General features: G+C 36.7%; 1 protein-coding gene across 1 annotated transcript in view; it reads left to right on the top strand.

Moving 5' to 3' along the window:
- The first annotated feature begins 285 nt into the window (after nucleotides 1-285).
- Nucleotides 286-25,553, top strand: part of LOC306887493 (transcription factor HIVEP3-like) — a 66,087-nt gene continuing 40,819 nt past the window's right edge. Inside the window, exon 1 of the mRNA XM_079445252.1 lies at nucleotides 286-541. The gene's annotated coding sequence lies outside the window, so the exon portion shown is untranslated. The remainder of the gene's footprint in view (nucleotides 542-25,553) is intronic.

Raw genomic sequence — 25,553 nt, 5'->3', positions numbered from 1 at the left:
TAAAATAGTAATAGGCCTATATACAAAAATATATGAGAAAGCAGACAAACCAGGAATATTGATTGTTAATAATATCAACACACAACAACTTTTGCAGGGTCCCCTTGAAATGAAGAATACCGGGACAAGGAATTTTTGGAATGTTCCATGACGTCACCTCACAGTGGCTGACAGCGAGGAGGGAGCTAAAAATTAAGGTACTTTCTTCGGCCAATGAGCGTCGCGGAAGTATACTACCTCATGATTATTAATCAACCCTAGAACTGCGAGAGTATGGGAGGAGGCGGGGCCCTCGGGGCGTCGCGGTGTGAACTGTTTGCGATGCGCGACACTGTCGCTGTTGTTGTTGAGCTGATCAGCTGAATGTATGATTGCGCTTCCAGTTTGACAAGCAGGAGGGGAAGCCCTGTTGGCTCGCGAGCGTCCAAATAACGCCGAGAGAGGCGTCAGCAGCGATTCCGTTTGACAAGCGATGGGATGCGGACCACGGCACGCTGCCCTGGAGAGTAAATGGCCACAGCAACGCCAACAGCTGTGTCAGGTATGGTCTAGCGTGTAATAGTTTTGTGTTTTACATATTCGTCTTAGTCGAGATTGATTAGTAAGCATATTTAGTAAGTATTTTTCTTTAATGTCTTGATTCGGCAGGAATAACATTTTATGAAGTCTGTTAGTAAAACTTAGACGTGGCGTTTTGCAGGAATTACTCTCTTAAGTGAAATTCGTGGAAGCTGTTTACACTTTTTATATGTTAAATATGAAGATTGACTTCCTGTAAACAATGCGGCACAATATATATATCAATATATATATAATCAGCTGTCTGGATTGTTCAAACAAGTTGAGAAATGTAGCGCAAGATCACATTTTGAGCCCATGGTTTTGTCCCGACGGTCAGCCAAGAATAACGTTTTGCTACATTAGAGTAACACGGCAAACCACACGCCGCAGGAATCTGACGCTCTTTCCTAATTCTTGGAAATGACAGAACATAGACGGAGTCCCCTGAGTGTGGGGTATACAGGGAGCACTGGACGTTTGCTCATAGAAAAGAGATGCTTAAAGGGGTAGTTCACTCAAAAACTCTATATATCTGTAATTATTCACCCTCATGTTGTTCCAAACTCGAATGACTTTCTTCCGTGGAACACAAAGCGAGATGAGCAGAGGCAGGATGTTAGGGACTGACAGCCTCAGCCACCATCCACTTCCATTGCAAGTGAAAGTGAGGATGTCGTTGCTCATAACATCTCATTAAATAAAGTCATACTGGATTGGAACAACATGAGGCTCAGTAAAATTTAGGAGAACTATTATTTTAAAAGCTCATTTCCATTTTTCAGATTGATTTCTGTGAGGAACAGTTCAAAATTGGCATGAAATTTTATGAAAACTCACCCTTGTGTTTTATAAATATTATTGTGAACTATCTGTGTATAGGTTTCATTTTTTAGAAATGTTTTGACCTCGTAATGTTTAATGAAAATGTCATAATTGGACCTTCCAGACTGACAACAGCCTTTATTTGTTGATGTATGTAGAACTTGTCCAATCATTTTGTCTGAAAAAACTCTGCCCCTTCAAGCTCATGTTCATCTGCCTCCACATTTGAATACTACGCCCCCATCTCAAAATCTTATGAATAGAACCAATTTCCTGCCCTACATTTTACTTTTTTCAATAATCCATTTTATGTAGCCTGTGTCACAATAAGGAAGAAAAGTACTTCCATTTCATTGTGACTTTAAAATCAACATTGGTTTAAAAAGTAATGGTATAATCTGGAAGGTTAGCTGTGTCATAGTTATTATTTCATATTGTGATGATATAATAATGGTTATCAGTTGTCAACCAGATGATTCATATCCTCGGATGAAAGACATGTTTTAATTCTGAACCATTAAAGTTCATTCACTCAGTTTTGCCGGTGTCAGTGTTATCATGCATTTGAACAGTATGTTCCATATGCACTGTTCTTGATGTCAGCGTTTGATTCCGGCTGGTTTTGTTTCGAGTCAACTCTTTAATGTGATGCAAACAAGTTTCCATTATATCAAGTAACATGAAATACTTGGCTTTGTTTGCCTCAGACACACTTGGCTAGAGCTAGTTTCATTTAATGCAGTGTGTACTGGTGAGGAGGGAGAGCTTAATGATATTATTTTTGAGTGTATCAGCACAAAACGAAGAACTCAGCGACTGAGATGTGTTATTGCTTGAACTAGTGCTTGAGCAAAATCTGAAGGGAGGAATGGTGTTGGCCTCTTTCCTTTTTTATTTACCATATTGTCACAATTGTTTGAATATATCATAAGCAAGACTTTTGTAAAGAGGAACAGTTTGTTTTTCTGATACCCAGGAGAAAAGGTTGCTTTTAGCTTGGTAATTTGGAGTGCAGTACACTGCAGTCTGCATTAAAGAATACATTTTGTTTTAAGCTTTAATCTTTCTTAAATGGACTAGAGACTAAATAACTCATTGTTTCTGTATGACACTATATGCAGTGCATTAAGTTAGACCACTTTTCATTTTCATTATGAATACTTGTTTTCAATTTTAAATATTTTTAAGTGACTTTTTGGCAACAGTGACTGAATAAAGTGTGTTGCTAGCTGATGTGAGCAAACTTTCAGGTGTGATCATGGAAAATATTTATAACACTTAGATGAATAGTTCTGTCATTTATTTACTCCCCTTCATGTCATTCTTAACTTGTATGCTGTTAAGAAAAAAGCAGCTCATAGTGACCAAAATTTGTAAAAGAGACAATGGAAGCAATCAAAATCAACAAAAGAGCAATGATATGCAAGTGCTATAACAAGAAAAAAGCAGCTCATAGTGACCAAAATTTGTAAAAGAGACAATGGAAGCAATCAAAATCAACAAAAGAGCAATGATATGCAAGTGCTATAACAAGTCTCAGTTAGCTTAACGCAGTACCCGTAGCAAGTTTTATAGTATTATATAATAAATAAAAAGAAAACAGAACAGAAAAAGAATAGGGCAATCTAGTGTTAGAGACCTTTTTTGCTTTTGTTAATTGTATAATAAATAAAAAGAAAACAAATAGATGGTATACAAAAAGATTAGAAAAGCTAGTTAGTTTTTTTTCTTTTTTTTCTTAAAGAAAACAAGCAGTAATTGAATATAGTAAGTCTAAAAGGGACAAGTTTGTCGTTTTTTTTCAAGAATAGAATTAGATTAGAAAGTGCCAGAGTTGGAGGGTCAAATAATGATGGAAGAGATGTGTTTTAGCCGATTCTTGAAGATGGCTAAGGACTCAGCTGCTCAGATTGAGTTGGGCAGGTCATTCCACCAGGACGGAACATTTAATTTAAAAGTCCCTGAAAGTGATTTTGTGCCTCTTTGGGATGGCACAATAAAGTTCACTTGCAGAATGCAAGTTTCAAGAGGGCATATACGTCTGAAGTAATGAATTTAGGTAAAGGGGTGCAGAGCCAGTGGGCAAAACATTTTTGTTTTTGTAGGCAAACATTAATGCCTTGAATTTTATGCGAGCAGCTATTGGTAGCCAGTGCAAATTGATAAACAGAGGTGTGACGTGTATTCTATTTGGCTCATTAAAAATTAATATTGCTGCCATGTTCTAGATTAATTGTCAAGGTTTGATAGAACTGGCTGGAAGACCTGCCAAGAGAGCATTGCAATAGTCCAGCCTGAACAGAACAAGAGCTTGAACAAGGATTTGTGAAGCATGTTCCGAAAGAAAGGGCCTGATGTTCTTGATGTTGAATAAAGCAAATCTGCAGGAACAGGCAGTTTTAGCAATGTGGTCTGAGAAAGTCAGCTGATCATCAATCATAACTCCAAGGTTTCTGGCTGTTTTTTTTTTTTAAGGAGTTATGGTTGATGAGCCTAACTGGATGGTGAAATTGTGATGAAACGATAGGTTTGATGGAACCACAAGCAGTTCTGTCTTGGCAAGGTTGAGTTGAAGGTGATGATCCTTTACCAGCAAGAAATGTCTGTTAGACATGCTGAGATGTGAGCAGTTATCGTCGGATCATCAGGATGGAATGAGAGGTAGAGTCGAGTGTCATCAGTATAGCAGTGATATGAAAAGCCATGTTTCTGAATGACAGAACCTAGTGATGCCATGTAGACAGAGAAGAGAAATGGTCCAAGAGCTGAGCCCTGAGGTACCCCAGTAGTTAGATGTTGCGACTTGGAAACCTCACCTCTCCAAGATACCTTGAAGAACCTATTTGAGAGGTAAGACTCAAACCACTGGAGTGTAGGACCTGAGATGCCATTTGTAACTTTCATAGTCAAACTCTCTTGAAATCCACGGAGGTTGCCGAGGTTAACGGCCGTGTGTCGCTGGTAAGTGTTAGAGAATCTTTAATGACCATTGCTTTCCTCGTTAGGCAGGACACCGCAGCACCTGTGGTGTGCTCTAACCATCAGACTAATGAGATGTTGGTGGAATTTCTTCTTGGAAGATTTCTCAGGCTTTCTTTCACATGTAAAATGGAGGACATGAAAGATTGGTCTCAGTAAAACAATGGCATTGAAATTCACACTATGAGGAAAAATAATAACGTTTTCTGCTGATGTTAATGTCCTTTGTTTGATGCCAGCATGCCACACGGGCACCATCAGCGGCGGATGGCATGAGGAAGAGCTCACTGGCCATTATCACAGTATGTGCCTAGTGCCTTGTCCTTATGAGCCCTCACGGCTTCTCTTTTCTCCTTTTCACCTTATCCTCAAACATATTCACAAACATAAACGCACCAGTTGGACATCAAGTTCACCGCTTGCTTCTCCTCTGCCCACACTCTTTTAGCAAGGTGTTTTTTTTTTTTTACTTAGAACAGGCTTTCTCTACCTAAGATGTGCTACAGTAAAAATACTCGGCACAAATCTTCAATACTTGGCACAAATGTTGCTTGAATGCAGAGTTAAATTCCTCAATTTAACAATTCCTAAAACTTTGCTGGCCAGAAAAAAAATCTGGTTTTGACACTGATTATTTAATTTTTAGCAGGTCCATCGTTTATAAAGTTCTACAAATCATTGTGAACTTGCATGTTCTTTTATTAACTATTCTGGCTCATTTTGTAATGCTTTAGTCCAGTGGTTTTAATTTTTTTTTGATGCTTTAGATAAATAACAGCAGTGTTATTTTAGTATTATTTATATTCTATTAAAGTTCTGTTAATATTTTTAATTAGATTACTTTTTTTTTTTTTTTTTTTTGTCTGGTTTCACTTTAATTTTAGTTAAAGTTATAGTAAATTTGTTGTTTTGTCATTATTTTTTATATATTTATGTACACTCAATTTTTCATTTAGTTTCAGTTTATTTAGTTTTAGTTGTTATGGAACTTAAATGAAAAGGCGAAATGTTGCATTGGCAACTAGATAAAATATAGTCAGTTAAGTTAACATTTATATAGTTTCAGGAAACAAAAATGTTTTCTTAAGATTTTAGTTTTAATGATCATGTTTTATCATTTTCTTACCGTTAAAAACTATCGCTGTACATAATATTGCAGTTAATGAATTGTTTATCATGATTTTTGACCAGTTTTTACCAAGCAGAATGATATTGCAACATTATCAAATTTGGTCAGTGTGAATGAAAAGAAATTGTGTGGAAATTTAGAGTACACTTAACTTTAACACATTTTACCTTATTTAAATGCAAATTTCTGTATTGCAGTAGACAGTAAAAGTTATAATATAATCTGTCATTTTAATATTGTATTAAATTTTTCTGTCTTCTGATAGAGAGAGCCATTACATTTTCATAGAAGTGCAATAATATTCAAAATTCTGAATTCTTGATGCAATTTGCATAAACTGAAAAAAATGTAATTCCACAGTAGCCCTCTAAATATGGACTCTGGGTGGTTAATATACAACCTGCTGGGTGGTTTGCAATGGTTTATATTCCAAATATCTGAAATGCAGGAAAGTGTTCTTTAGGGACACCGTATCAGCAGCACAGTAGGAAAACAGACTCACCATCCTGTCAGGTATGTTATTGCAGAAAGATAAGAACTTAGCCGTTATCTTAAACAACCCAAACTGATTAAATGCCCAGTCATCACACCATTGTTCCCTACTGAGGGACCTTCAGTGATGTACGGCAGCCTGCGAAGAGAGGAGAAATGAATGGGAATGTCTGGAAAGGGCAGGTGCTATAATTCCACAGTGAATGAGCCTGATATCCCTCGTCGCCCATGGTGTTTGCCATGCCACGGGGAAAAATGACACCTGAACGCTCACTCCCCACTCTTTGATTTACTGCCTGATGAGTAGCAAAGCTCCTGGAGATCCACTGATCACAGGGCTCTCATTTTTTCCTCTAACTTTCACATGCACCAGTGCTGAGAATTTAGCTCTTGTTTTCAGGAGCAGGAAATGACAACCTTCAGTTTTTTGCTTCCAAAAGAATGTGATTCCTCTGGTGTAACGTAATAGCAAGAGAACAGGAGGTGATTGTCACCATCATCTGTAGTCTGGCACCTCCCTCATGTTGGCCTGTTTATGAAAGCTTTCCTGCTGCTGGAGAAGCACATATAGAGTTGGGCCCAAAATCTGAGAACTAAGCTAAAACTGTTTTACATTTTAATTCAATGATAAAATATATTTTATATTATTGTTTTTAAAGAAAATGTAATTAGCTTTTACTTTTCTATTTACTTTTACTTTTATTTTTCTGCTTTTTAAAAAATAAAAAATAAAATAGTTTTAGTATTTCAACTTTCAGTTAACAAAAACAGTTTTTAATAGCTTTAGTTTTAGTTAACAATGACAACACTGGCTTCCATTGAAGATAAGCTGATATATGAGATGATAAATAATATAAATTGTAATGAATTTACCATATTTAACATCTAATTTATGTTAAATGAGAAGATATTGCACAATATTTTGTTCAGCAAATAATATAATATATAATAAACATCTAATTTGTGTGGATTTTGGACCCTACTGTATTTGCATGTTGTGTATTACATGCATCACCACTTGCCTTTTTCTGTTGCCTTTATAAATTTATTCCACTTTTGGTCAGTCTACCCCAATAGATGACATTTACCCACAGTTACTACACACTTTGCTGTGAAGCACTGTGCCCACAGCTGCAGTGGGTTAATCATTAGTCCTTCCACAACAGTCCCACATACCAGTTTGGGTGCAGACACACACTTTACTATCCACATTCCAACCACTCTCTGTGCATCGTACTTTAACAAGTCAACGGCTTTAGCTTCACAATGCATAACATTAATGAGATTTTGTGTCGATCTTTGGGGTTTCAGAGTGTTTGAAGGCATATTTTCACTTTATAGTTTTTGTATTGTGTTGGAAGATTTTTTTTTGTTTGTTTGGTTCAGTCTTGATAATATGTTTAAGGGATAGTTCACCCAAAAATGAAAATTGTCATTAATTACTTGCCCTCATGTTGTAAAACCCGTTAGATGAATTAAGATGAAATTAAGATGAAATCCGAAAGCTTTCTGACCCTACATAGAGAGCAATCCAACCACCACATTCAAGACCCAAAAAGGTTGTAAGGACATGGTTAAAATAGTCAATGTGACATCAGTGGTTCAACCATAATTTTATGAAGCTATTGTTGTGGTACTCTCGTGAACACACATCCAAGACTGACACGGAAGAGAAGAAATTGTTGAAAAAAAGTCATTATTTTTGTTTTCTTTGTGCACAAAAAGTATTCTCATACCTTCATAAAATTATGTCTATGACTATTTTAACTGTCCTTACTACCTTTCTGGGCACTTAACGTGGTAGTTGAGATTTCATAAAAAATATCTTAATTTGTGTTCCAAAGATAAACAAAGGTCTTGCGGGTTTGAAATGACATGAGGGTGAGAAATTAATGGAAGCATTTTCAATTTTGGGTGAACTATCCTTTTAAGGCCGTTTGTTGATCTTCCATTTTAGTCTGTGTTTTATTATTAGCATTTAGGCTGTAAAATTTCAAATGATTGCAATCTTAAAAGTTTCAACGTGACTGTTGTTCATATGTTGGTCTGACAAAGTGAACGGAAGTCATTCATCTTCACTGAGAGTTAGCGACATAAGAGGACATTGGTGATGCATTGTGGGCATGCCCACCACTGTGGAAAACGTTTTGAAAAGTTAAACCTTATGCAAATGAACAACAGAAAACATTTGGAGTGCAATTAGGGTGAGTTTGCATTATGCCTTGAAAATGGCTCATAAATTGCATCATTCTGTGCACAACCCTTTAGTTGTATCATTTAGCAGTGTCTTATTGTGCAAAATTTGGGTCAGGTGTTTGTGTTTGCGCTGTGCAGTTGTGTTGAACATCGTCTGGCTTGATCCCAGGGGACTGTTGGCTACCACTGCTGATGAGGATTGCATTTCCTTGTCTGGTACTGGCAAGGATGGCCAGCTCATGTAATGCAAATAACTATGGGCATGGCCAAAACTAATGACAGCCTAAACAATAACACATCATTGCTTTCTATATTTTGTGTTGCATGTTTATTAAAGCAGGCAGACGTAGATCAGGAATTATAGCTTGGGAGTTAATGAAGTAGGAGCAATAATTCCTCACACTTCCCTCAGGTCCCTTGTTCTTTTTATTACTAATGTTTTTTTTATTGGTGTTCTTTTAAAGGTTCTTATTTTGTCCTGCACAGTTTCAAGACATCAAATGGCTCCCGTTTGTCAGAGGCTGTCCTAGGCTGTACCCAAAAACTCCTATTGGCAAAAGTAGAATTGTCACAGTTTCTGCAGTGTAGTGACAACCAACTAAGCTGTAACAACTTAAAATTAAAGGAAATAGTTCCAAAAATGAAAGACTGATGGAAATTTACTCCAAATCTGTTCCAGTGAGGAAACAAACTCCTCTACATCTTGGAGAAATTTAGCATTACATCACTTACTCACCATTGAATCCTCTGCGGTTTATGGGTGCCATCCAAACAGCTGATCAAAGCATCACAAAAAAGCGAAAAGCTACGTGTTTGTAATAAACAAATTCATCATTAAAACATTCCTAAATTCCTTTAAGCAGGACTGCTTAAACTCTGCTTTTTTATTGTCAATTTTTAGCCAGACTTTAAAGGGTTATTGGTGTTTTATATGTAAAGAAATTTTAATGTAGAACTTTTAAAGTGGTGTGAATTTGACTGAATTTTTTTTTTGGTTAGTTTAGTTTTGCATTCCTAAAGATTTATTTGCAGATTGCATTATACCAGTGACTAGTTCTCTTGCTCAGTTGACCCTTATGTAGTCTGCATATAAATATTTTGGTTCAAGGACAGAATTCAATCCAACAGGGTTGTTTTTGGATTGATGAACTTTGGAACATCTTCCAGACTGACTTTGTTTACTGTCACAACGTTACCCAGAAGTAACGTTTCAGTTATTTAAATTAGCCACAGTTGTGAGATTCGCTGGAGTGCAAAGTCATTTGTCTGATGGGCTTTTGTCCGATGTTTGCGGATTACTTGCATAATTATGTATTGTCTGAAATGGATCGTATTGAACGGGAGGAGTACGCTCGGCTCTTTCAGGTCTACACTGTTGTACTGTGATATTTTAAACTGTCTTATCTTGTTGCTCTTAGGGTCAAATGTATACAATTTCCCAGAATCTGAGTGCTGACAACCAGGACTTGACTTCAACGTCATACAGAAATTAGATTCTCTACCCCAAGGAAAGCCGATCCAAAATCTCTAAGACTTCTCCGCCTCTTGTCCTTTTCTCCCTGAAAACATGTGTATCTGCATGTGTCTTCACGCTTGGCCTGGCCTAACTTCTTCCTTGAATATTGGAGAGGTGTGGGTGGGTGGGTGGGTGAGTGAGTGAGTGAGTGAAAGAGCGCGAGGTACTTGACCACGGCTAAGCTCAGCAGTCAGAGACAGACACTCACTGTCTGTTTAACCCTCACACACATTCCTCCTCCCTACATCCCTTGCGGTCTTACTAGGGATGGAAGAAACTACGTAATTTCAAAATCTACGAAGTACAAGTTACGTTTACATGCGCTGCTATAATCAAACTACAGCAGATTTGTATTATAAAGCTACAGGCTTAATTTGCCCAAAGTATACTTGGATTATTATGCATACGCTAAGGTATGCACACAGTGTATGCCACGTAAATCTCATCATCAGGTATGCTATGCATTTGTTTGTACGTATTTTCTAGCGTTTGCGTCAAAACTTAGCTTGGACCTTAGTCTGACTTAGTCTGACCAACTAAAGCATTTATATTATTTAACTGGACACATACGACATCATCTTGCATTAAAACAGCTGAATGACGCGCAACAGATTGGAAGAGAACACATCATTTTGAAACACTTTTTAAAAGTTGGACTATATACTGGTGCATCTCAATAAATTAGAATGTCGTGGAAAAGTTCATTTATTTCAGTAAAACTCAAATTGTGAATCTCGTGTATTAAATAAATTCAATGCACACAGACTGAAGTAGTTTAAGTCTTTGGTTCTTTTAATTGTGATGATTTAGGCTCACATTTAACAAAAACTCACAAATTCACTATCTCAACAAATTAGAATACTTCATAAGACCAATACAAAAACATTTTTAGTGAATAGTTGGCCTTCTGGAAAGTATGTTCATTTACTGTATATGTACTCAATACTTGGTAGGGGCTCCTTTTGTTTTAATTACTGCCTCAATTCGGCGTGGCATGGAGTTGATCAGTTTGTGGCACTGCTGAGGTATGGAAGCCCAGGTTGCTTTAATAGCGGCCTTCAGGTCATCTGCATTGTTGGGTCTGGTGTCTCTCATCTTCCTCTTGGCAATAGTTCAGGTCAGGCGAGTTTGCTGGCCAATCAAGCACAGTAACACCATGGTCACTGAACCAGCTTTTGGTATCTTTGGCAGTGTGGGCAGGTGCCAAGCCCTGCTGGAAAATGAAATCAGCATCTCCATAAAGCTTGCCAGCAGAAGGAAGCATGAAGTGCTCTAAGATTTCCTGGTAGATGGCTGCGTTGACTGTGGACTTCAGAAAACACAGTGGACCAACACCAGCAGATGACATGGCAGCCCAAATCATCACTGAGTGAGGAAACTTCACACTGGACTTTTGCAAGCAACATGGATTCTGTGCCTCTCCACTCTTCCTCCAGACTCTGGGACCTTGATTTCCAAATGAAATGCAAAATTTACTTTCATCTGAAAAGAGGACTTTGGACCACTGAGCAACAGTCCAGTTCTTTTTCTCCACAGCCCAGGTAAGACGCTTCTGACGTTGTCTCTGGTTCAGAAGTGGCTTGGTAGCCCTTTTCCTGAAGACGTCTAAGCGTGGTGACTCTTGATGCACTGACTCCAGCTTCAGTCCACTCCTTGCGAAGCTCTCACAAGTGTTTGAATCAGTTTTGCTTGACAGTATTCTCAAGCTTGCAGTCATCCCTGTTGCTTGTGCACCTTTTCCTACCAAAATTCTTCCTTCCAGTCAACTTCGCATTTAATATGCTTTGATACAGCACTCTGTGAAGAGCCACACCTTTCAGTAATTACCCTCTGTGACTTGCTCTCTTTGTGGAGGGCGTCGATGTTCGTCTTCTGGATCATAAATGGTCATTAATTGAAACTCAAATGTAAATATTCTAATATTTTGAGAGACTGATTTTTGACTTTCATGAGCTGTAAGCTCTAATCATCAAAATTAAAACAAAAACATTTGAGATGTTTTACTTTACATACAGTGAATCTAAAATGTATGTGAATCATAAATTTAGCCATGCAACTTTTCAGCAAAAATATCTTTGGCCATGCTAATTGCATCAGTTCTGAGAAAAAAAATAAATAATAATAATCAACTAGTTCATTATCAATCAGTTCTTACAATCAGATGCTTCTACACACCTCTATCCTACAATGAAACAAATATGGTGTTGGATTTACATTGAAACAATTTTCACTCAGAAATTGATAGTGAACATCTTTGAACTACCATTAGTCAGTGGCGATTACATAATGGGTAGGTGCGGCTCTGCCTTCTTTGACATTGGAAACATTTCTTCTTCAGTCCATCTAGGTCAGATGCGATTTAAAAACATCAACACACTTGAGAGGGGCTTTATAGTAGTAATGGAAGTTGTAATTCTAATTGAAAGCAACACTAGCTATGCTTCCATCCAAAGATTTTAATTAAACTTATGCGCAAAACTGGAATATCGCATAAAACATATGCGAATAAACCACCGTTTCCATCCAACGAGTCAAAGAGAACAAAATCGTCACTTCCTGGAAAAACTGTGGCACTTAATATCACTAAGAATATAGGAGAAGCCATTGAATATAATAATTTTCATGAATGACATAAATTGCACCTCAGAACGAGCAGACGTGACAAATGCGGTCATTACTCTCGGAGGTGGATGCTGCTGTTTGGGAACGCAGTCATGTAAGACAGTAATTATACAGAAATACTTTGATGACTGACAGACTTTCCTCAGGCATTTTAGAATGACCATAACGACATATAGATGCTGTGAACCAGATCGGTCCGCTAGTTAGTCAAGTTATCCTGTCTCATAGCGCAAAGTCACATGACTTTTTCGATGCGCATGGAGGAATTTATTTGGTAAATGTGTTTCCATCGTAGCTTATGCGCACTACTCAAATCTGCGCATATGTTTTTTTTAATGCGCATTTTTAGAATTTATGAGCATCCTGGCGTTTCCATCCAGCGTGTGTTTTTTTTTTTTTTTTTTTTTTGTGATATTCCAAAATGCGCGTAAAAATAGGTGGATGGAAACGCAGCTACTAACACCGTTTATTTCATATTTAATGCTGTACATCTGCAACCTACTGTATAAAGTGCTATATAAATAAACATGACAACTGGTGCAAGCATATCCACGCATCATATCACTATGAACAGATGCTTTCTTAACTGCTGATTTTGCTGACATTTTGGTAATGTGTTTATTTTGTTATTGAGAGGAAGGCACGCTACACATATTTACATATTAATTTAAACTCTGCTCTCAACAGCGTGGCTGGCTAACAGTATACTGCTGCAAAGGTTTTATGAACTTTTCAAAAGAAGCAAAGAATGGAAAAACTTTGCCAGTGTATTCGAAAATTTATTAGTAGCTAGAAACATAATTAAATAATCCAAAATAGTTAATAAATGAGCATGGAGGAGCTAAGGAATAGGCCTATGTAGAACCTGATTGATGAATATTGTGTTTCAGTTGAGTGGAAAACGGCACGCTGTGGGGCTGGCCATTGGCCGTGTGACTGGAGCTGCTGCTTTTCTCTTTGCTCAGATGGAAGGAGGGGTTTAGGGGGCTTTGGCTGGTAAATCCCCAGGCGCAGAGGGGATCAACAGCACCAGGCTGAGCTCCAGCAAAGCATCTCTGGCATCAGCTCTGTCATTAGCATGGGCTGCTTCAATTCCCTAAATCTCTGATGGGCCTCTCTGCGTGATCTAGTTGTGATATCCCGCACCTGTGATTCTGAGTTCTGCCTGCTTTTTAAGCCTCAAGGGGGCTCGAGTTTTGCTATGTGTACAAGTATGGTACTGTGGAAGACAATGGTTAGGACAGCAAAGTGGAGGACAAGTTGTACATTGTCTGAGGACATGATGTTTTGTCCATTATTTGTTGTATATGCTGCACAGGTTGCTGGAGCATCTCAGGGACACCTTTGCGTATTTGTATCAGATGTCAGTCGGTGCTGGTCCTGGTTGCGGAGCAGCTGATGTTAAACTGCATGTCTGAAACTATGTTGATGGTTACATAACCACACGTCCTACGAGTCGCTCGTCGCTGCAGCTGTCTGCCCAGCTGCCAGCAGTCAGAGAGCTGCCAAACATCCTCGCAGTCCAACAGAAGCTGCCTATCACACAGAAGCTGACTTTACACCTTCATTTGACAATCCAGTCTGTCAAGTCTCATGCCTTGCTTTAATGAATGATCGGCCCAGAAACACTTAAATGGTGTGTCAATGGATTGTTTCATTATTCAGTCATTATTTACTCAACCTCATGTCATTCCAGACTAGTGTGACGTTTTTTTTCTTCTGTGGTTGATTGCTGTTTTCCGTGAAATTACAAGCAGTGTGGACGGAAGCTTTCAAGTTTGAAAAACATCCAAGTTTGCATGCTATATTACAAGCCTCCTGAAGTCATACGGATAGCTTTGCATGAGAATCAGACTGTAATTTAAGTCATTGACTGTAAACTGACATCCGTTCTAGCTCTTTTAAGAGAGTTCACAAGAGAAGTATAAATGTGTAATTTGTGAAATTATTCTTTTTTTCAGTGAATCAGTTGTTGAATGTTTAGATCACAAATGATCTGATCCAGTTCAAGTGAGTCAGTAATTCGTTAGTAAATGTTATTTTAGTATTCATATACAATTATAGTTTTTAAGTAATATGAATTATCATTTTTTTATATTTTCAGTTTTCACTCTAATTTATTGAATTTTTTGTAATTTTTTTTATGCAAGGTCTAAATATTTTTAATTATTTATAAGTCAGCTTTAGGTTTTCAGTTTTAGTTTTATTTCTCTTAGTAATTTTTTTCAAAGTTTCCTGTAGTTTAGGCTTTATTTTATATTTTATTTTATTTCAGTTTTGTTTCAATTAACAAAAATGTTTTGTTATATTTTTAGTTAACAATAACAACACTTATTGGAAGGAAGTATCTTTTGTCAATATTAAGTTTTATTTCTCACAGAAAGCTATCAAAGGACTTTGGAAGACTTATAATATAGTGCACAAGACGCATCATCATGCTTTTGCATCATTTTTGCAGCTAGAAAACTCGTCACCCTTGGAATTGCATGAAAAAAAAAATGATTCTTCAAATTTTCTTCTTTCATGTTCCACACAAGAAAGATTTGGAGCAAAATTATGACTTTTCATTTTTGGAAGCACCTGGTAGCAAAACATATAAAGTAAATAAACACTAACTAGCTAAATGCAAATGACAGTATTTTGTGTTTTGCACTCAAGATCAATCAATGTGTAATGTACAATGGATTACCATAATGTACTTCTGTTTGCGTCACATTGTCTGGTTACAGGAGCAACGAACTTGTGACTTGTGTTTGTCTTAGTATTTACACAAGTGTGCACTTTAGTGTATTTAAAGATCATGTATCAGTTTGTGTGTTATTTTGGTTTTGCCATTGTGCCCCAGCCCTCTGTAAACACAACTCAAGTAATGCGTGAAGTTAGACTGCAGTGTAAGGCCATTGAGCTTCCTTAAGTGAGAACTACCTGCCTACAGGTAGTACGACATAGTACAGTCTGTTCTCAACTGTACTGTCTGAGGTTTTTTGTGTCGGTGAGCGAGAGGGAGTGAGAGAGGGCACATTTTCAGACTTGTCTGTGCCACCTCACACACGTGCCAGACTACAAGAATAACCTGATTTGGATCTACACGATTGCCAAGCAAAGCCAAATGACAACAGATTGCTTTACCATCTAGTTAGCATCCTTTTATTTTTGTCTTTGTTGTTTGTATGTTGTATCATTAGCATGTTAAAATGGCCAGTGGCAGGTGAATTGCAAATGTTTTCATCCATAAATATGTCTTACGGGGCGTGAAACTGTGTTTTACATTATATATTTTTACGAGATATATTTTTTTTGTATGTCACATTGGAATCATGTAGCTTTTCTGTTGCAAATTAATGACAAACATTGCTGGTTACTGATGCACTCACATCATCATATATGAAATAAATATAATAAATCCTTGCCCTTGTTATGAAATTGTGAAAACATATAGTGATTTTGTTCCTCATGTTTTCATTTTCATAGGTAAATATTTAAAAAAATCCAAGATATGGAGAAAAATATAAATATTTTCTAGAAAGGCTTTTAGACTTGAGTCCCGTTTTAGGGTCTTTTGATTTTAATCACTTATAGTAATGTGTTTTATTTATTTATTTATTTATTTATTTATATATATTTAAATATTTGCTATTCTTACAAATTCAGTTTAATTTACACTTAAAAATAGCCATTTGGCTGCTTGGTATTCTGCCATATTTATGTTAATATTCCACTTTTCGATTCTAACAGCTTCCAGTGGCCTCATGGGATAGCAAAGTTTTCACTACCTGCATACTTTCAAATCAACCAGTGCAGTAAATAATCCACGTATCGTTAGCCTATACATGAGTGCTACCTATTCAAACATCATCATTTTTTATTATTGTCTTTATAGTAGTTGCACTCCCTTGACATTATGGTGTCACAAAAGTTTTTTTAAAACCTTGCCGGTTAAAAATTTAGTTGATGTAAAATCGTCCAAGGGCAACAAGATGCGAAGGAGAATTCTATTTGATTTTCACATGCAACTTTCCATGCGCAAACCCAAATCGTTTTCAGATCTTTGTTCTGTTGTATTTAGTTGTCCAACTGACCATTCACCAAGAGCTGCCCCTTAGTTACAGTTGCTATGTTCGACACAGTGAAATATAAATCGCGGAGCAAAGAGGACACTTACAACATGCCAACAAAAAAGACAGAGCAGGTTACTTATGGTATAAAACAAAGTCTTTGCATTTAAAATTAGTCTTTTTAAAGAAATTCAAACAATAAATAGCATTTTGTGGCTCTTTAATGTGTCGTGTCAGATCTCTGTAGCACCTCAGTTCAAGCAGCACGTGAAGCGATCATCTCTTCATATTTACATAAAGCATGAAATAAACTTGAATGAACATCAGACTGTATTTTATTTCAACCTTGGAAAGACATCAGTACATACCATTTTTCAAGTTTAAGTCCACCTACAGGGTCTACTCTCCTGTCTGCTTTGTTTGTCGGACAAAATGGCGATTCAACATTATGATTGGTCAGATCGCCTGTCAATCAAACTCTCTGCTCAGGGTCAATTGGTTGTAATTGGTTTCTTTATTAACATCTTATAACTGGCTGTTTACTTGTCTTTTAGTAAGTTTGAGAACTTTTTTCTTATGTTAGTTTGGCTAGCATAGTATTGTATAGAATGTATATTTGTGACTTTTCAGTGTCATTATAAATTTTCACATTGTCGCAACTATATTTCCAGCAAAAATAATTACATTGGGGTATATATTGTTATCGTGAATCGTAATATAAGATTTTGGTCATATCACCAATCCATAATAGTTTCTCAGTATTACCAAACTATAATACTGCAGTTATATAGTTATATTTCTAATAATGCTAATGTTGTTTCTGCAGGCAAAGAGGAGAGCAGTGCTTATAAATGTTCTATTAGATTTAACAAACTTTTTATTTGAGCTAGAATGGTGGGAAACAACCCTGCCTGTATCATGTCCCAATTCTTTTCTCTCTTTTTTAATAAAAGTGGCAAAAAGCTTAAAATAAAATAAAACGCTGACGTTTATTCTTAGGAGATTTGAGAACCAATAGTTTTTTTCCTGCTCTGCATGAACCACTTTACCTGTAAAACAGAATCTTGAATGCACTAGCTCATTTCCTTCACCCTGAGATCCAATAATGGCCCGCGCTGCATTACGCAACGCCCGTGTGGTATTTCAATGGACAGAAATATTCTGACAAACGAACGCCTACTCATGTCTCTGTTCTGCTTCTCTCACAGTTCATCTTTCTACAACAGCAGCTATTTTCAGCGCTGCCGTAATATCACATTGTATGGCATGAGCCAATAGAACGGATGTTAGCTTATAAACTGCCCGCCATTTAGCGTCTAATTCATTCCTATTCCCTCAGGCCAAAGAAGAAAGGGACTCATTTGATATCGAGCTGAAGTGCTACGTTTCACAGCCAAGTAGTGATAATGTTTTCTTAAATGCAGCCAGATTTATTATTAAGAGCTTGAATCGTTAAATAACGTGCATCTCAGTGCTTTATTAACCCAGCATGCAGGCTAAGGGTTGTAGCACTTTTCCAGGTGTATGTTTTTATACATCTAGTGTACATTGTTGAAGGGTCTCCACACTGTGGCACTACAGTGCCCCTCAGGAAATCCCCTCAGACCACTAGGGAGGCCTGGGTGCCCCCGTTCTGCCCAATGACGCAAAATATGCTGCAGTAATTTGGACAATAAACAGCAGATTAATGCTAGACTATGCAGCATTGACTGTGTGTTTATGCTAATATGAAAAAGCCAGTGGGTGACGTTTGTATAGGTCTGGTTTTATGAATGGTGATGCTCCATCTCAGAGTGCACCCACTCCATGAAAATGCAAAGGCATAATGATTGTGTTCCTCCTGTTTTCATTTTGGTTGCTTGATATAAGAAATTTCTGAGTTCTGGAGAAGAAAAAATTAACTTGAGTGATCTTAGAAACTCTCCAGCTAAAAGTTGTTTGACCTGCGAGTTACGATTATGTTCTTTAGTATACTAGGGCTGTGTCTAATCCAGATACATTTGAACACGCTGTTTTCATCTTAAAACGCTCTCTGTCCACACTAGCGTTTTCCAAAAGTTTCCAAAAACATTCTTCTGGCATTTTATTTAAGGAAATATTACCATTCACTGACTCACTCACAATTGTATGATCTGATCTAAAACACAACTGTCCTCATGTTTTGCCACAAACAGGAATCGTGAGTAAATTTGTCATCTTTGCAGGAATGTGATATGAAGAGTGTACAAAGTAACACATCTGTAGCAATAGTGTGGAAGTGAATAGCACAGGTACAATACCCATATAAACATAGATATCAATATCGGTACAATGTCACATGATTAAACATGCGTCATCATTTTCAAAAGCCTCTGTTTTCACAGTCCACACTACAACGCGAAAATGCTATTTTCAGATTTATCTACTTTGGAGAGCTTTTTTAAAAAGTTCAGTTTTCCTTGAGAAAAACGCCATCTCAGTGTGATGCATTTTTAAACAAAAAAGCATTAGTGTGGACAAGGCCTAGATCTGTGATTTTTGGTCATTGTTTGTTTGGCAGAAAGGCTCCGAGTTTGAAGAACAGGATAGGAATGACAAAGGAAAAAAAGAGGCAATAATACATTTTGTGTGCAAAGACAATAATAAAAATTAATTCTGCAGTTCTTTTCCCCGAGTTACTATCTTCCACCATTCCACATCCGCAAGACCTTCGTTCATCTTCGGAACACAAATTAAGATATTTTTGATGAAAAAAGATCATTTATTCAGCAATTCTTCTCCCCGAGTACCCCAGAACATAATCAGCATTCTTTACATTCAGCTTGTGCACGCTTTCTACTGAATGTAAACAACACTGATCATGTTGATTACATTCTGGGGTACTTTCCAAAATGGCGGAGACTGTAACTCGGGGAGAAGAATTGCTGAATAAATTATCTTTTTTCATCAAAAATATCTTAATTTGTGTTCCGCAGATGAACAAAGGTCTTGCGGGTGTGAAGTGGCCCGAGGTTGAGTAATTAATGAAAGAATTTTCATTTTTGGGTGAACCAACCCTTTAATCTTATCTGAAGCGTTTTCTTATTCTTATAAGCTTCTTTTCTGAAGCTTATCTGTGCTCTGTCTTACCCATGTGCTCATTTTTGGCTACGATAATCTCACTAAAATTGCATTCATGAAATGAACACAAGGAAAAGTGTTAAACAAATGTCACACCAGTTTCAGACTTCATCTAAGCTCTATCTTTACCTTACTGTGATGATATTAAACTTAGCAACCTAAAATGAAATGAAAACCCAGACACACTCGCTAAACCAGTAACCATGGAAACACGCTGGAAGTCTCCGATAACTCTAACTCCGGCTCAGGTCCCAACTGTTCCCACTCATGAAAAATAGACTGTTTTGGAAGGTCAGTGAAGTACCCATTTGAATGTTTTGGCAGCGATCACTGACTTTGAATAGGCTGATCGCTGACACACGGCACTCGCTCGAGATCTTGCTCCAAATCCGAAGCACCAACGGCACCTTGACTGAGCCTTGTTAAAGCTCAACAGACCTATGACTAGTCGTGAGTATATGCTGGGTCAGCGACAGACCTTTACAGTCTGTGAGGTGTAAAGAAAGCATGTCTGGCTCAGTCCAATCATTGACGCTTGGCTCAGAAATGAATTTCACCCTGATGTGTTGGCCAGTCGTGAGATTCCGAGATCACACTTCTCTTAGTTTATGGGCTTTCATGAATTCAGTACAGGATCAGCCCACCCTGGAGCCAGGGGCGGACTGGGGCCAAACCCGGTCCGTAACACACCACACCATAAATGACTGGCGTACTTTTAGATTATAATTTGTCTTTCCTGGTGTATATGACAAATAGTAAATAATTATTTATTTTATTTTTTTACGAGGCACAGTTTAATATCACTAAAGTTAAATACCAATATTATCAGTCCATATGACGCAATGCTCTGGTATCGTCTAGAAGACTTGAATAGTGCAGAATGCGGCCTGTTTTTATGGTGCCTTTCTATCGGTGATATACAATATTTGTACTTTTGCTGGAGCTTGACATCTATCATTTTAAGGAATAGAGCTCCAATCGTGGAAAAGAGTAAATTATTTTGATGATGAATAATACAGTAAACAGTACTGTGAAATATATACTGTAATTTTACCATTTAAAATAGCTGTCTTCTATGCGAATATATAGTAAAATATGAATTATTGCTGTGATAAAAGCTGAATTTTCAGCATCATTACTCCAGTCTACAGTGTCACATGATCCTCCAGAAATCCAACTTTTTACCACCAGTGTGTATATAAAATAATGCATGTGATTTAATAAGCAAATTATATTTTTATTAGGCCATGGAAGAAAGCCTATATAGAGATATACATTAACTCTTATCTCATGTCTGCCTGCTGAAAACTGCTATGTTATGTACATTTGTGACGAATAATGTAAATGGGATTAAAATCTGAGAAATTTGAAAAGGCCAGTAGTAATTTGTATTCCTGAAAATGAATGTCTGCCATTGAACTTTTTTTTTTTTTTTGTAAACAGTTGGCAAATATTGCTGAATTGTCTCATCATGATTAGCTGCTTACATCTTACCTCAGCTCGCATTCAAGTCATGCGTAGCTCAGCGTCTGTGAACAGTAAATTCCGCCTTCTACACTTTGATTGGCTATTTCAAACATTTTGACATTGACGAGCGCTTTTGAGCCGGAGCACGCTAAATTAATGAACATTTTTGAATGAAGTGAGCTGCACGGGATGGAAGGATATATGTACATTTTACTACAATTAATTTTTATATATATTTACGCAAAGGGCCAGCCCACATTGTACAGCGACCCACTGGGAAAACTCCCGGTTATCCAGATGGCCAGTCCACCACTGCCTGGAGCAACCTCAGTTTATTTTACTTTATTTTATCATTTTTATTTTATTTTATTGTTTTGTGAATTGTTTATCCTAAACAAAACTCTGCTTATTATTATTTTTTTTTATTTCTTTGAGCTATGTTTTCTTAAAGTAGCAGTCTTTCCTACTTGTGCTTCACAAGTTAATTTTCTTGTTTTAAAAATGTTTAGATGTTTTTATTGGAAAATTTGAAAAATATTGTGAATTTTAATTCATTTTTTGTCAGTGACGAAATCAACTGTAACACTAAAAAGTTCAATCGCTCATCATTTTTTGCAGTTTCAGGAATTTTCTTCACACCTGGTTAGTGTGCTGCTTTACAGTCTAAAAGGCGATTTTATACTCTCTCAAGCCCTGATGGTCAACCTAGTAGGCCATTTGTAATAGCATTGTGTTTTTGTGAGGAATTCCCTCTGCACACGAAGATGGATGGATTTGTATCCGCCTCATCCTCCCACCCCACACCTGACCCAGCAGAGATCACAGGATGCAGTATTGCTTGCTGCATGCAGTGCCGTTCGCCAGAGAAATGTCTGTTAATGTTTTCGTTACAAGAACGAAAGTAGGCTCAGAATTAGATTCTGAGGAATTTTGCTTATCTGAATGCCTTTGAATTTCAGGAAATTGAGCAGTGTAGCACAATCACCTTAGTGTGCTTCTGACAGTGCCTTTCTTTGTCTGCGTGTTTGCATTGGCATGTACAGGCTTACATGCTGCAAACACATCATGCAGATTCCTTTCGTCTGAAGTTCCTCAACTCTGCCAGGCTGTGACAGCTCCTCTCAGCCGCCAGCAGGAGGGAGCGGAGTGGATGTGTTCATCCATTATTTTCTTTCACTCCATCCGTTTTGGAGCAGCTGGGCTGTGTCAGTAGTAGTCTATGGAAGACTGTACCGGAACGTCTGTGCTTAGTCACTGTAGAGGTTTTTTGCCCCAACCTCATTCCAGCTATTTATACACATTCAATAGCATTGTATTCTATTTTAGCTAGTGTGCGCCAGATTATTTTTTTCAATGAATCTGTTTATCCAGTTCACAAAACCAGTCTGAACAATTTGTTCAGAAATTAGTCTGAGCAATTTTCAGGCTGACAACAGAGGACTGATAATGAAGAACTTTATCTTTCAGACATGCTGACATTTCGGCTCAAGTATGTGTTAATGAATTTATAGCTGTTACGGAACTGAAGTATAGATGCATCATTGCAGCTGAAATTCCAAAGTAAAAGATTCAGTTATTTGTTGTTGCTTTTTCCTCTTGAAGACTTGAGATATTAAAAGGTTGAACCAAATGAAAAATTTTATTTTTTTTTTTTTTTTTTTTTTTTTTTTTTTTTGGCCTGTCAGTAACACAGATAACACATGACAGTACGTATGTGTAGTTATGCTATCATCATTCACAGCCTTTTTTTTTTTTATATTATTTATTTTTTATTAATTAATTAAATTTTATATACCCTTTTATTTAACCATACTATGACCGACAAGACCAGGGGACAGAGGAAACAAGAGAGAGAAAAAAAATAAATAAAAAAAAAAAAAATTATAATAATAATAATAATAATAAAAAAAAAATAATAATTATAATTATAATGATAATAATAAAAATAATAATAATAAGAAAAAAAAAAAAAAAAAAAAAAAAAAAAAATTGTGGATAAAGTCAACAGAGAAGGGGGAGAGAGAGAGAGGAAAAAACAAGACAAAAAAAAAAAAAAAAAAAAAAAACAGACAATTTGCTTCGATACCTGCTGACAAAAAGAGAAAACAACAGAAGACACAACAGAAGACACAACATCAGAGAAACTGCAGCAACAACCAACATCTGTATGAATCACAATAAATTCTAAATGTTAAATGTTATTGAGCAACACGCATAACTAATATTACAAAGTAAGTTTTGAAGCAACAGCAGATCAGAACAATGTGTGTCTGTGAGCACCCGTTTTTACACCAATGTGAATGCTTGAGTGTACACCTGTGTGTGTGAGCGCGCTTGTGTTCATAAGGTTCCTCCATGTAAATGTTTAATAGTGTGTGTGTGGGGAACAACAGCCCCATCCCGCAAGGCATGAAGCAGGCATGGAAGAGACCAAATGAAAAATTTTAAAATACTTGTTTAATCTAAAATTTAATAGACCCTTTTCTGGGGGGGGGGTAATACTTCCATAGTGATGAAAGGAAACCACAACTTATCGAATTATTATTTGTGCAGTCATTTGCCTATATAGCAAAAAAAAAGAAAATCCACAATAGCATTGCTTTTAAAAGAGGGAAAAATATAGGGACATTGTGTTGGTCAGAGCAGAGAAAAAAAGTAAAATTTGGACTTAATTTGAATTAGAAACACTCGCACAGCAGATTTTTATAATTTAATACCAAGGTAAAAAAAAAAGCATAAAATATAGTGTTACTAATGTATATTACATAATTTTAAAATATACATAAACTAGATTTACATTTTAGATTTACAAGGAAAAAAATTCTGTAAGTATATAAAATATTGGATTAAGATATTAATATTATAACAAATTTTTAAATATATAATAACTGATCTAAAACATTTGACAAGTATACATTTACATTATATTTTTATTATTTATTTGCTTATTTTTGAGTTTAACTCTTACATGAGTTTTGTGTTGCTTTGTGAGCATAACTAAAGGAACAGAATCTTACAGAACGTCATGGTCACACTAGACTGCACACGCTTAAACAGTCGTAATTTGACATCATACTCTTTGGTTTCTTTTTAAAAACGCGACTCTAAATATAATAAATCTAAAATGTACAAATACTGTACGTAATCTGCTTTTTGCCCTTTGACACTGCAATGTCAGATTTAAACAGATTTAATATTTGTGTTTTTTAAATTCAGCTAAGAGGTCACACCGAGCTTCTATTGGTCACACCACGCGATACGTGAAACAAATTCATCACAAAATTTGAATTTTAGAATGTAGTGAGATTCACATGAATCTGTTTGATGAAACTGAAATCAATGAAATTGTTTCCTGTCTCCTACACTCGCATGCATATGAATGGAGTCAATAGAATGAAAAGTGTAGTGTGACCGGCCCTTAAGAATATTACGTTTAGCCCAAACACAGCTCAATGGATGGCCTGTGCAATATGTGGACTGGATGTGACTGACCCAGGGGCCCCTCTGTCTCCTGTGCTGGGTGTGACTGGATCTATCCATCATACTCTTGGCATTGTGTCTGTTAGAGCTGACTCAGCCCTTCAGTCCGCCTGGAGGAGACCTCCCCACCTCAACCCCTTACAGCCATGCTAGCACCCAGTAAGTGGACATGTCAGCTTACCAGTAAATAAGATTAAGGACGATATGTGTATGTGAGCTGGAGTGTGGAGGGTGGCTGTGTATGTGTGACTGAATGAGGGCCAGAGGACAGGATGCAGCCCTGTTCTGCAACAGTCTGCCTGTGTCTCACACTCAGTAGGAAGCGCCACTATTTCTGCTCACACTCACATGGAGTCCTCCCATGTGTTTCAGCTTGTGGAATATTGTATTACATAATTTAGAGAAGGTTCTTGAGCTCGTTCTGTCTTGTGGTCATCCATTCCAGTATTATTTTATTATTATTTATGTACTATAATAGTATTTATTAACATTTTTATATATTTTCAGTTTTTGTAATTTTTATTGTTTATTTATTTATTGTATGTATATATGAAGGCATGTTATTTTGTATGTATATATATATATATATGTATATGTGTGTATGTATATATTTCTATATGTGTGTGTATATGTGCATGTATATGTTTGTATATATGTGTGTGCATATATGCATGTATATAATTTCAGTTACCAAAAGCAATACTAGTTTTAGTTGTAGCTAGCCATAAGTATTCACACCCCTAGGGGTTAGTTGTAGTTGTGCCCTAGTCCTTCACATACTATATATTATTCCATTGTAAAAGTTGATTTAAAGGTCTGTTTTGAAATCGTTTATTCTCACCAAATTAATTACAAAAATAATGTTTGCTTTTGAACAGGTTTTCATAAACGCCCTAAGTCAGGTACTCAACTCACCTGCCCCAATTCACACCATTAGTTTGCATGTCAGACTCAACAAATCAGAACAGTGATTTGAAATCATCACAGAGGTTCAGTGTTTATATTCTTTGGGAAGTCATTCTACTAATGTATTATTTATACTTGTCTCTGCACATCAGACTTGGATAGGAGAAACTATTGTGTCATAACTGCTTTCAATGGCAAAGGGCTTTAAAAAGCCTTTAATATTTGGAGT

This window comes from Barbus barbus (assembly GCF_936440315.1).
Source record: "Barbus barbus genome assembly, chromosome: 21".
NCBI classification, from domain to species: Eukaryota; Metazoa; Chordata; class Actinopteri; order Cypriniformes; family Cyprinidae; genus Barbus; species Barbus barbus.
This window is presented reverse-complemented; position numbering and strand designations above follow the sequence as displayed.